Raw genomic sequence first — 12,467 nt, forward strand, 5'->3', positions numbered from 1 at the left:
TGAACTTCAGGATGAGGCTTTATTGATCAGACATGTGCATTAGCAGTCAATGGCACACACACATGCATGCACACACAAAAATGCACCAGTGCTTTTCTTACACAGCATTTGTTCTTACACTCAATAGCTCTTCAACCATACCACACTTGTTCTGCACACACACTTCAGAATCTACAAAGTACAATAAAAAAGTCTCCATAGGAGAATGCATTTATAGCAGCATGTAACAAAGTACAAATTCACCAAGATACAGCATCTCAGCGTCTATAATTACCTACCTGGCTTGTTTTATTCAGATTTAGCAAATGACTTCAATGCCTTTTGGGTAATCTGTTTGATAGAGATAAATCCATGCAGTAACTGGTGCATGCTGGGTATTTATCCATGGATGAGTTTCTGCATCACAGTCCAATTGTTTCTGTGCAGAAAGCTAATGTAGCTTCAATTTTTAGATTTTCCAAGCTGTTTTCCAGTAAATTAGCTCAAGTCTTTCCACTGCTTTTCTGTCCCTCCACCCAAGTGTGTGTGCATAATTCGCAGTGATCAATGCACAGCTACAGCTGGTTGAAGGGGACCAAATCCATTGAACAGTTGATTTGGTTCCATTTTACCAGCTTTAGCAAAGCATTTTAGGGGTGGGCCTGGTCTGAAAGGTGGACAGAGTTGAAGAGGAAGAGGAAGTGAGGAGACAAATCTGGATGGAGACCTGAAAGAAACAGAGCGAGAGGGAAGATATTATAAGAAAAGGGGTTGTCCAGGCAAGCAGCTGCTCATTCAAAATGCGCTCATTTGTACATGCATGCACAAAACACACCCAAACATGCAGACACATAGCAAGCAATCATTGATTATCGGAGGAGACGTTGCCCTTGAAGGAGCACATGTTACTGCATAGAAGAAACAAAAATATACAAAAAAGAAATAGACTTTTTTAGAAACAAGATGAAGAAAAACAGAAGAGGACGAGAGTATGTGCATGTGAGAAGGAGATACAGAAAGAAGGGGAAAAAAACATTGTGGCTGATGAAAAAGAGATGAGAAAAACAAGGAGAAGGGCCCTAAGAGATAAGAGAAGAACACATATAAACAATGGTTGCAGACAAACTTGAGAAAACAATGAATTCATCACCTAACTGCCAATACTGCTAATGAAGCCAGCAAGACAGCAGGAAAATTAACACTCATTGACCTCTAGTGCTATGTGGAACATCTCCTCCTCTCATTCTAACACATACACACTAACACACACAAACTTCCTCATTGTTCCAATCTCTTCTCTTCCCATGATCACTTGTATTTCAGTTTTTTTGGCCCATGCATGGTTCAGCCCTGCTGCCCGCCTGAACGTGGGGGCACAGAGATGATGTACTCAGCAGTCTTCCTGCTAACTGCACGGCTCTGCTTGTCCTTGCAGCAATTTACTCATTTCCTAGTTCAATTAGCTTAGCTAATCATTTAATCATTAGGAAATAAACTGTTAAAGCAGAGTCTTGGCCCCGGAATCCAAGCTATTGATATTTTCTGTCTGGATATTTTTTGCACAACTGACTGATATTTTCTGATCATTAATTTTTTTTACATATCTAATCAGACACAGTATCTTTCCTTGTAGATTACAACTTTCCCTACACATTACTACTGATGTTCGAAGCTTAAGCTGCAACAATCAATATTTCAGTATTAATTAATGGATCAAATGACTGTGTAATGTGAAAGGAGTCGCTGTAGTGAAACATCTACAGAGCATTATCACCCAGCTTTGCAGTTCCCCTCAACTGTACAGAGCCTAGCATCTTTCAACTCTTTTCTGTTTTGCCAGAAATACTCAGAAATGTGTATTAATCCACGGTTGAAAATTGTTCTCAACAAATGCACTTTTTACTCCTCCTTGAGTAATGTCTGCTAAAAACTACAGTGCTACTGGCCTTATTCTTTAATATCACGAAATGTGATATCTGTCTAACTATAATTTCTCTTTCATGATTGTGTACTGCTACAGCTTTCACCAAAATGTAATTCTCAGCTTCATGAATTTCCCTTGATGTGCTCCTGTTAGTATTTAAACCAGTATTTAAGAGAGAGAGAGAGAGAGAGAGAGAGGGAGAGAGAGATTGCATTGTCAGTCCTGTCTCAAAGCTATCCACCCCTCTCTAGATAACAAATACATCAGCCTCACTGCACACAAATTACATTAAAAAAATAAATACTTAAATACAAGCAGTGCATACAAGGAAGCATGGAGCAAGACAAGGCCTGTTCATTCTTCCTATCTCTCTCTCCCTTTTGTTAGATAAACTTGTCACCTGAGACTTTGATGAGGGGGATGCATCCTTGGCTGAGAAAAAAAAACTGTGAGGAAAAGAAAGGAGGCTGGAAACGGAGGGGAGAATGGCAAGAGGAAGAAAGTGGGAAGTAGCACACAGACAAGGAGAGGACGAGCTAGTATGGCCTGAATTCTCTACCTGTCCCAGAGCTGCTGTTGTTCTATCTGCAACATGAAGCACTGCAATGTGTGTTTGTGTGTGTGTGTGTGTGTGTGAGTGTGTGTGTACAGAGTTAATGTGAATGTGTGTATTCCGTGCTTCCGAGCATATAACCTGCACGGCTGTTCATGTCTATTTTTTATCTCCAAAGTGTAAGTGTGAATGTGCATGGACAGTGTTCTCGTTGTGAGCAAGTGTGTAAGTTCTGCGTATTGGTTGGCAAGCTTCTGTGTGTGTGTGTTCAAGTGTGAATATCAACTTCAGAGGAGAAAGCCCTGCACATGAAATCCTTTTCATAGCAGGATTTTCAGTAGATTAGGGAGAGAATCCCTTCACTACGCCGTCTGCGCTTTATTCCAGCAATCTGTGGCCCACACACTTATCAAATGGGCAACGCTCCTTCACCCTGTGCACCTCCACTCAGATCCAACTTCAAACAGAATCATTACACTCGCAGCGTTTTATCATTAACCTTGCTCAGATGCCTGCTGAAAGCTTCACTGGTGAGCACTCTTTCAACATTAAACTATAAGGTGCTCCATTAAGATAAAAACTACTATAAATGGAGGTGTTGTGCGTTTGTTAGTTTAGCAGAGCAAGAGTTATAGCCCGGATAAGTGGCGCTGCAAGTGTGCACTCTTGCATGTGTGGATGCTGTAGGTGCCCTCTGTCATCCTGACTGCATGGTTGGAGATAGGCTGGCTACTTGTCTATTCTGGGACTGTGCTGCCCGCTGCATTCTTGCCCTTATATTGGAGACAGGGAGGAGGGGATGAGGTTTAGGGACAGCTGGACACCAGCAGAGAGGGAGGGAGAGACGTAGTGGTAACAACAGTCAGGGAGTCATGGTGGGAAGGTCAGTCGGGGTGTGAGGCGTCCCTGGGGAGACTTACACAGCAGAGGTGGTGTTATGGAGCAGCTGCCAGCCCACCACTATATACAGCCTTCGCAAGACGAGTGACACTTTGAAACTAGTCCCGCAGCGGACTCTGTCACTCTTGCTCACCGTGATATTTTCATTTCAGATGTATGGCCTGACACCAGGGCTGTACAAACACATCTTGCCGCAACTCCCATCGCTCACTCTGCCTCTTCACTCTCGCTGACCATGTTGCATGCTCTGTGTCTCAGTCTCTTTCTCTCTCTGTATTCCTCTCAGCTCTCTCTCTCCTTATCAGGAAAAGTGGCTCTCAGTGACTCACTGATTGACTGACTGTCAGGACATGGCTTTCCATTCAGCGACACGCTGTGGGAGGGCAAGGCCCGGAAAAACTCTGACAGCACCACTTTCTTGTTGTAAGGCCACTGTTACAAAATAACCATTAAAATCCAATTAGAATGCAATAATCTTCTATAATGCAGCATTTAAATTAAGCAGATTTAGACAAACCATCCTAATGAAGGCCTCTGTGCATGTCTGATGATGTTTGCCAGTTGGTAATTACCTTGATGCAAGGCACACTATAGTAATGAAACAAGTTGACCTGTGGTCAGGCTGTAAACTTTATCTTCTATGGCTGGCTGTATTTATTCCTGCTAATTACCCACTGACTAGAGGCAGAGGGAAAAGTGGGATCTATATATCAAACTGAGTGCCAACATTTAGGGTGGAGCTAACAGAACCAACAGATCCACAAAGGATGCCATCTCCACTGTTCTCCACTCAGTTTTCGCACACCTTAAAAATAACACCTACACCAGAATGCTCTTTGTTGATTTCAGCTCAGCATTTAATACAATCCCCCCCATGAAACTGATTGGAAAACTTAACACTCTGGGCTTGAGTACCACACTCTGGATATCGGACTTCCCACAAGCAGACCCCAGACAGTTTGGATTGGTGGTAACACCTCCTCCACTCTAGTGTTCAACACCGGAGCCCCCCAAGGTTGTGTGCTTAGCCCTCTACTATTCACGCTGTACACTCATGACTGCAACCCTCGATATGGAGAGAACTCTGTTGTGAAGTTTACGGATGACACCACCATCATCGGCCAAATTTCAAACAATGATGAGAGTTCATATCAGGAGGAAATCAAAAATATTGCAGAATGGTGCACAGAGAACAACATACTGCTCTATGTCAACAAAACCAACAAGCTGATTTTTGATTTTAGAAAAGTAGGCAAAGACACACACCCCTGTCTACATCAGTGGAACTGGGGTGGAGCAGGTGAACAGTTTTAAGTTCCTGGGTATCAAAATCACAGAGAACCTGTCATGGACATCACACATCTCCACCCAAGTAAAATAGGCTCAAAAATGATTGTACTTCTTAAGGAAACTTAAGAAGGCAAAATTCCTGTCCCAAGTTCTTGTTAACTTTTACAGAGAAGAAATAGAAAGCATCCTGATTGGACATATCACAAATTGGCACGGGATGTGCATGGCCCAACTTAGGAAGGCTTTGCGGCGGGTGATTAAAATCGCCCAGAACATCACCAGTACCCATCTACCGAGCATCAGTGATATCAGTGAGGTGAGGAGCCTGCACAGACCCCAAAGGATACTAAAAGACAATACCCACCCCAACCACAGCCTGTTCTGTTCCTGCCTGGCAAGAGATACAGAAGTATCCGCTGCTGTACCACCAGATTACAGAGCAGCTTCTTTCCTCAGGCTGTGAGACTCCTCAATTCATCCTTTGCACTCCAATATAAAAAATAGTTTCATTTTTATGACTTGTTATTAATTAATCCATTTATATAATTTCTGTTTTTGTGAGTAGCATTAAGGGACTACAAACTACATTTGGTTATTCAATCTTGTGTTATAAAATGATAATGAATCTTGAATCTTGATTGTCTATAGGATTGTGATGAGCATTGCATAAGTGGTGTAAAATAACAGTCCATCAGACCCCCCCCCAGCGAAGGCCCCCTGTCATGAGGTTAGCAGTGCTAATGCTACTGCAGTCCACTGCAGACACTGGCTGGCTGGCTTTTCTTCCACCACCACCCCTCCTCCCCTGCATTCGGACGTGAGCAGCACTCAGCAGCTGACTCAGCACTATTCCCGTGCCTGATTGGTTGATCAGAGAAGGAGACAGGAGCATAACAGGACCCTTTATCCTCTGCTTAGCCACTTCCTCACTCCTGTACTCTCCCTTAAGATAAAACATGTCTGCCGGATAAAAACACTTCCTGACCTTGTGCGGCTGCTCGGCTCAGGTGCCATACTGTGCCTACCATATGGCACCTGAGTGGTGAACTCTTTCCTTATCAGTCAGCAGCAGTCTCAGGGTTACTGTAGCTTATGATGATGGTATCTCTAAAGCTACGTCCACACTGTTGTTCATAATGTGGAGCAACTTTGACAGTATCTCCACACACATAAACAGCAGGGTTACCTGCTTGACCTTCTGTCGATATTTCATCAACAGTGCATCCAACCTAAACTATCTTTCCAGTAGATTTGTTTAAACTACTGTGACCAGTTTCGGTTATGGTCCTTAAATGCATCTTGACAGCATCTTTAATGTGTCTATAGGATATCATTAAGTGTGTCTGCAGCACTCATACTTTGTGATTATTGTGGTGTTTATCTTCCACCACTCTTGATTTTACCTCACAATGATTTAATTCTCAAAGCGGTTTTATTCCTTAACCTTTTAATCTAATGGCAACACCCTTAAGACGATCAATACCTATTTAGATGATATATTTAATTATATCCTCTCCTCCCTCACATGCTCTCCCCTATCTGCCTTTATTTGTAGATGAACACAACATGTAAACTGGGCTTAACACTTATTTAACCTTTAAAAAAGTACCAGAGTATGTATTCTTGATTAATATAACCTTACTGGACTCTTTAGGACTTTGTCTTTTCTTAGACTTTGCAGAGGTGAAATTCTTCACACTGTAAGTGTCCTTAATGAGCCACTTTATCCAGTAATTTCACCAAATATATTTCCAGAGAGTGTGCAAGCTAAAACACTGTTCAGTAAGGAGACCTCCGCATATTACATGTGCATGTGTCGTCTTACCAGCCTTAACTGCCCTTCAGACCTGTCCTCAACACAGTAACTCACCATCAATAACTCTAATGAGATTAAAAACATGGCGACAACGCCAGCATTGCTGTATCCGATTTTATGTGATATAAAATGCTGAGAAGAAAAAAGCTAAGAAAATTAAATGGAAGCGGTGGTGTCTAAAGATGCTTGGGACAGCCAATATCAGTAATTATCTGCTCATAAACTCACATAAGGATATAAAAATTGCTAAGAGCTAACTCCTGCACACAGTCTGTCACTAAACTTCTTGGCAAAGTAGAACAAAGGGAGATAAACGGAGACAGCTCGGATAGCAAGAAATGATGGGAAAAGCTTCAGTTTCTCAAGTGAAAGGAGATCGGATTAAGAGAATGAAGGGCACAGCGGAAATTAAATGAAATAGTTTTACATGTGCAAGCTCTTCATTTTGAAAGGAACTTTTTGAATTTTCTTTTTTTTTTTCCACAGAAAAAGATATCAAAGTGGAGAAGACGTCATCTCGTTTTGTCAGGGAATGATGTCATGATCCATGTGCAGTGGCTGCCAAACCGCAGCAGACCTGCCTTCTGTCTTCACCTTCCTCTCTCTACCTATGCAGTCTGATTCACACTCTGAGCACGTTCAAACACCCCTCCTCCTCCTCCACCTCTTACCCTGCTCCCTCCATCCCCTCCCTTAACGAACCACCGCCACCACTTAGGTATTTTTTAGCCCTGCATTCATTACAGGCCGAAGCAGGGCCACAAAGGCACGCTTGATATACGTTCTGTCGTGAAACAAAAAATCCAATGCAGTTTAAGTCAGAGAGGAGCTCAGGCATAAAGATAGTCCCAGCTGACACGCTTTCTATTGTGAGAGAGTTGGACACCCGCTCTTTCTAAGCCTATATATGCACAGAGATTGAGAGGCTTCATTACGACTGCTCTGTTCTAACTTGGGACAATGGGGATCGAAAGAGGCCTGAGCTAGTTAGAGACATCATGATTAGAATCTGTGTCAGATCAGCGTCTTGGTTGCTTGTGTGAAGATATATGTGTCGGGATGGGTAAGTGTGATTAAACTAAGTCAACAAAGCCTTTAGGCTTAAAGGCAAAATACAGTTTACTATGAAGGGCCGGAAGGTGTCTAAAGTGCAGTGTGGCCAGGACTCTATATTGATTTTCTTATCAACTGTTGGTCAAAGATGAATAATTTAGCTGTAAATTAAACATTTAATTTAGAGCCATTACATTTATTAATTATAGAAAATTTTAATATTCACTTTTCCAGAGGTGGGAAGTAATTTGGTAAGTATATACAGTATACACAAGTAATGTACTTAAAGTGGCTACAATAAGTATTTTTATCCTAACTATGGATTGCATGACTAGTTGTATGTGAAAGGGGGCTCTTGCAGTGATGAACCCACAAAGAATTATCCCCCCCAAACTTTGCAGTTCCCCTAAGCTCTACAGAGCATTTTAGCATCTTCCAGCTCATTGTTTTTGTTTTATGCCCCACAACTTACTATTGTTTTGGTTCACTCTCACTGCTCTCATCATCGTCGTATCCAGACACAACAGGCAGCCGTTTTCAGCAAAAGACCTCTGATAAACCCACTGTACACTACCTGTTCAGAACAAAAAACAGGCAAAGTTAGCAGCTAGCTGTTGAACATAGCGGAGCCTTTAGCAGCTAAAATGCCAGGTATTTCTCTCAGTTGGTGCAGAACAAACCAGAGTTAAAAAGATAGTGAATGACTCTGAATGAATGCTAATGTTGCTTCTGACGAATGTATAAATAAGCAACTGCTTGCTAATACGTTCACTATATCAACTTTAAACACTGATGATATGTCAATCTTGAGCTTGTTTCCACTGCTCTGAAGTGGTCAAAAATTTCAGAGACAAATATTGTACTTTTAACTCAGCTACACGTATTTAATAGCTGTAGTGATTACTTTGCAGATTAAGACTTTATATACATTAAGTATGATTCATTGAATCGCAGTTAAAATTAATTCCACCTCAAACAGCTAAAACAGTAAAATGCACTTATACTTTTGATACTTAAAGTATACTTTGCCGGTAACACTTTTACTTAAATAAGATTTTTAATGCAGAACATTTACTTGTATTGGAGTATACACTGTGGTATTGCCAGTTTTACTTAAGTAAAACATCTGAATAAATTTTCCAACGCTGTGCTTCTCAAACTTTCCCCCCTTTTCTTTCCACTTTCTCCTCTGCTCTCCTCCTTTAGGGACTTTGTAGCCAGGCCAGAACTCCCCTTCTGCCCTGCAGCTTTATTGTTCTCATAACAAACCACTAGAGTCCAAGAGTTTCTCTCTTTCATTTTTTCTCTCTCCATCTTTCACTGCCACTGCACTGACCCAGCCTGGCATCATGAAGCTTAGAGTGGTCCTCTCAGCTGTGTGTCTGGCCACAGACTGACCAGTGGAGACGCATGAAAGGAAATCAGATCAAATGGAAAATACACCATGACCATAATGCAACATGAAAATGTTGCATTATGTAATGTTATGTACTGTAACTGTTTAATGCAATTAGGAACTTATTTACCATTAGTAACACTGCCTCAATCTATCTTATAGTATACATGTGTTTCATGTCATGACATCACTGAGCCCAATGCCTCAGCGAACATGTTTGTGTGTAATAGAGTAACATGCATGCCACTGCTTTTATTAGTTATATTACATTTCTTATCATTAGAATTAACAGTATATGATGGAGTAGTCAGTATGGAAGTGATCAAAATCTGACCTCCACTCAGTCGGCACCATAATGCAAATCACCACTAAAACAAACAAAAACTACTTTATGCATTTTTACCATATAATATGACTTCATCATCACTAAAGTGGATGATACTTACTGTTATGTATATTCTCAATTCATAGTGCAATGATTTTTGTCAGCTTGCATTAAAAAAATGATTGCTTTATGTGAATTAACCCTAAACTACATCACTGCTTAAAGGATAAATATTTTTCTCAGTGTATTTATTATAATATATATAATTCTATATTATTATAAAAAAAACCCTTTTAAAAACACATTTATGAGCCACACTATTGCACAGCCTGAGATTATTACAATGAACACACACACTGTAGTTTATTTTGACTCAATCCCACACACACCGTCCTGCTGCTCAAAAACAAAGAGCACCAAATATGTATTAATCCGCCGCTGTAAATGATACCCAACAACCCCACAGCAGTATTTAATACTGTTTGAGTAACTTTTGCTAAAAATTACAGTTCCCAGATTTGATTCCATTGAGGTGATGTGTTGATGTTGCTGGACCCAACAGGGAAAAACGTTTTCACACCTCTGGGTGGAATTCTACGAAAGGAGACCATAGCTACTACAATAGCTTTAGGCCAATACACAGCCCACTCATGCTGTTCACTAAACCTATAGTTTCTACAGCACACTCTGTTGCTGATACAGCACTACTGGTGCTGTGTAAAGCCCACTGTTACAGATAGTAATCCAGCTATCATATACTGTAATAGTCTCTGTGCAACAAAATGGAGGCAATTATCTCAAAGCACACAACAATCAGTGGAACAGATCACAACACATAATTCTTTATGAGTTAGTGAGGTTTACTTTTGGCAACTGACTCTCTCTTTCTGTCTGCGTAATCCAGGTTCTTTATGATCCCACCCTCTTTCTCTTTTGTTCCTCTTTTTCTCTGCCTATTGATCATTTGTTCCTCGCTTTTCTTGTTAGCCATGACCCCTTCACACATTTTTAGGTTCTAATGTAGCCTTTACATCACAACAATTTCCTTATTCGTTTCTGTCTTCTGTTCTTTAACCCCTTCCTAACACCAACCTCTATTTCCATCTCTATCTTTTCCTTGTCAATAAAACAAGTTCTGAGCAGCGAGTACAATGACGTAGGAATGCTCATAGCGCATCCCTGCCTAACTCACTGTTTGACTGACATACTCCCTGACTGACAGGCTCATTTTACCAGCTGAACTCCACTGCTTTCGCTCTCAGCCTTGCTGGCTGCTTCACTCATTCTCTCTTTCTTGGCCTGTTTGCCTCGCTATCATCCTGTATCACTGGCTATAGCAGGCACTCAGCACTCCTGCATGCTGCTCCCAATTACACTCCTCCTCTGGTAGGCCCAAGGGAAATGGATGCATGAGGCCCCACTCCGATAGAAGACATGTTAGCATTGGCAGGTTGATGGAGGCATGGGCATGCTAAACGTAAATCACATATAGCCACATGACACAGACACAGTCAAACACAACTAATGTACATCAAAAGGCAATGTATCTGTTGTCCACTATGCTCATACACTTCATACACACTCACACACATTAGTTGATTAATATGATCTTCTGAATGACGCTTGACTTAAAATTATTACTTACTTCTGAAAACCCTTAAAGGCACTGAAACCTATTTTTGTACTAAGCTTCTTGCTTACTTTTTCACATGAAAGATTTCTGTAGTTGTGCTTTTGCTTGTGCTCTTCTCACTGGTTTGAAGTGGGTGGGCCTGAGTTGGTGAAAAAAGGTGAATTTCCATGCACCAATCAGGATTTAGCAGCATTTTAAAAATCAAAATCTACTGACAGCTCTGGGGGTTTCTACCTCATGTTGTCAATCAAATCAAACCACACCCACACAGTCCTGATGAAGCAGATTAGCTTTTTTTGTGTTTGTAACACAAAAATAAATCATAAGAATTTTTTAAAAATTGCTTATTAAGTCATAAATGTTTAATTTTAAACTGAAATACTCAAGATTTGAAAGCTGGTTGTCAGGGGCTTTAACAATCCTTTCAGTTCTGCTTCAGATCACTTCTCAAAAATGAACCTACAGAACACTCTCTCACACAGTCCTCATTCACTATTCTCATAAACAGTAATGGAAATAACAATCTGCCCAGGAATGCATTATATCTCGAGTTATACCTTATGAGATATATCACTGAGACTCTATTTTATATTTTCCCTGAGATGCCTCTGCAGGCAATATATTCTTGAAATGTTGCAGGAGATGGATGCATGTGCTCTGAGGTTGGGGGCTGTGTTATGAAAGGACAAAAATATCCTATAACTATTTTCTGTCATAATGTATTTTGAACTAATTAAAAATGGAGTGTTTATTCTGAGGTGGGTGATATCGTACTATGAGAACAAAGAATTAGAAGGGGGCAGGGGGCTTTGTTCTCATTTTTTGGTCAACTGACAATCACTGTGTCATAAAATTGTAAATGTTACAACCTTATAAACATAGACAGAGTGTAATTAGAATATTAGGATGACTGTAAACCCTGGCAGTAATTATGAGGGTGTCAATGTAAGGGTAACCTGCGTGTGAAAATGTGTATGTGTGTGTGTGTAATCTTCAGCGAGCAGGGAGAAACAGTAGCACAGTGGGGATGTTGAAGAGGGGGGTGCGGCCCACCACCACCATGCCCTTGTTCCTTTAATTACTTCCCTCTGCTTCATAGCTTCACTGCATAACAATTATCCTGTGTGTTCATTTGAAGGGAGCAGACCCTCTCTCCTTGTATTGTACAGTAATGGACAGGCTCTAGTATCGGCAACATAACTTGATGTACAGAGAACAATAGTGGGAGCCATTAGATTAGACTTGGGCTAATACAACTGTCTTTTCCCTCTTTTTTTCCTCCTTGCACCATAAACAATAAACAAGTGTCAAAGTTGCCCCTGGCATTGCTCATTCCAGATGAAGTTTTTCCTTTTCCTCTCTGCATTGCATCTTAAGACGTAAACGTGTTTGGCAAAGAGTATAATTGGAGGAAATGAGGAAATAAACTGCAAAATGATGTAATAATTTACAAATCCAGCTGGTGTCCTAGAACTGTTCTAATCAATTATGCACTGTAAAGGAATTATTCACCTTTTAGAGATATGTTTGTGGTTTTGCTGTGTCCACACGAAGGACACACGTGCATGTGTACACACACACATAAGCACAGGCGGATG

The 12,467-nt window shown here is 40.9% G+C and overlaps 1 long non-coding RNA gene across 2 annotated transcripts in view; it reads right to left on the reverse strand.

Annotated features, from left to right (window-relative positions):
* The window catches only part of LOC122982142, a 22,902-nt gene continuing 10,435 nt past the window's right edge, over nt 1-12,467 (reverse strand). Inside the window, exons 3-4 of one of the 2 annotated variants that reach the window (XR_006403400.1) lie at nt 7,988-8,089; nt 1-706 (exon numbers count right to left, since the gene is read on the reverse strand). This is a non-coding gene — a long non-coding RNA (uncharacterized LOC122982142). The remainder of the gene's footprint in view (nt 707-7,987; nt 8,090-12,467) is intronic. The other variant, XR_006403399.1, reaches the window with a different exon arrangement.

This window comes from Thunnus albacares, chromosome 5, assembly GCF_914725855.1.
Source record: "Thunnus albacares chromosome 5, fThuAlb1.1, whole genome shotgun sequence".
NCBI classification, from domain to species: domain Eukaryota; kingdom Metazoa; phylum Chordata; class Actinopteri; order Scombriformes; family Scombridae; genus Thunnus; species Thunnus albacares.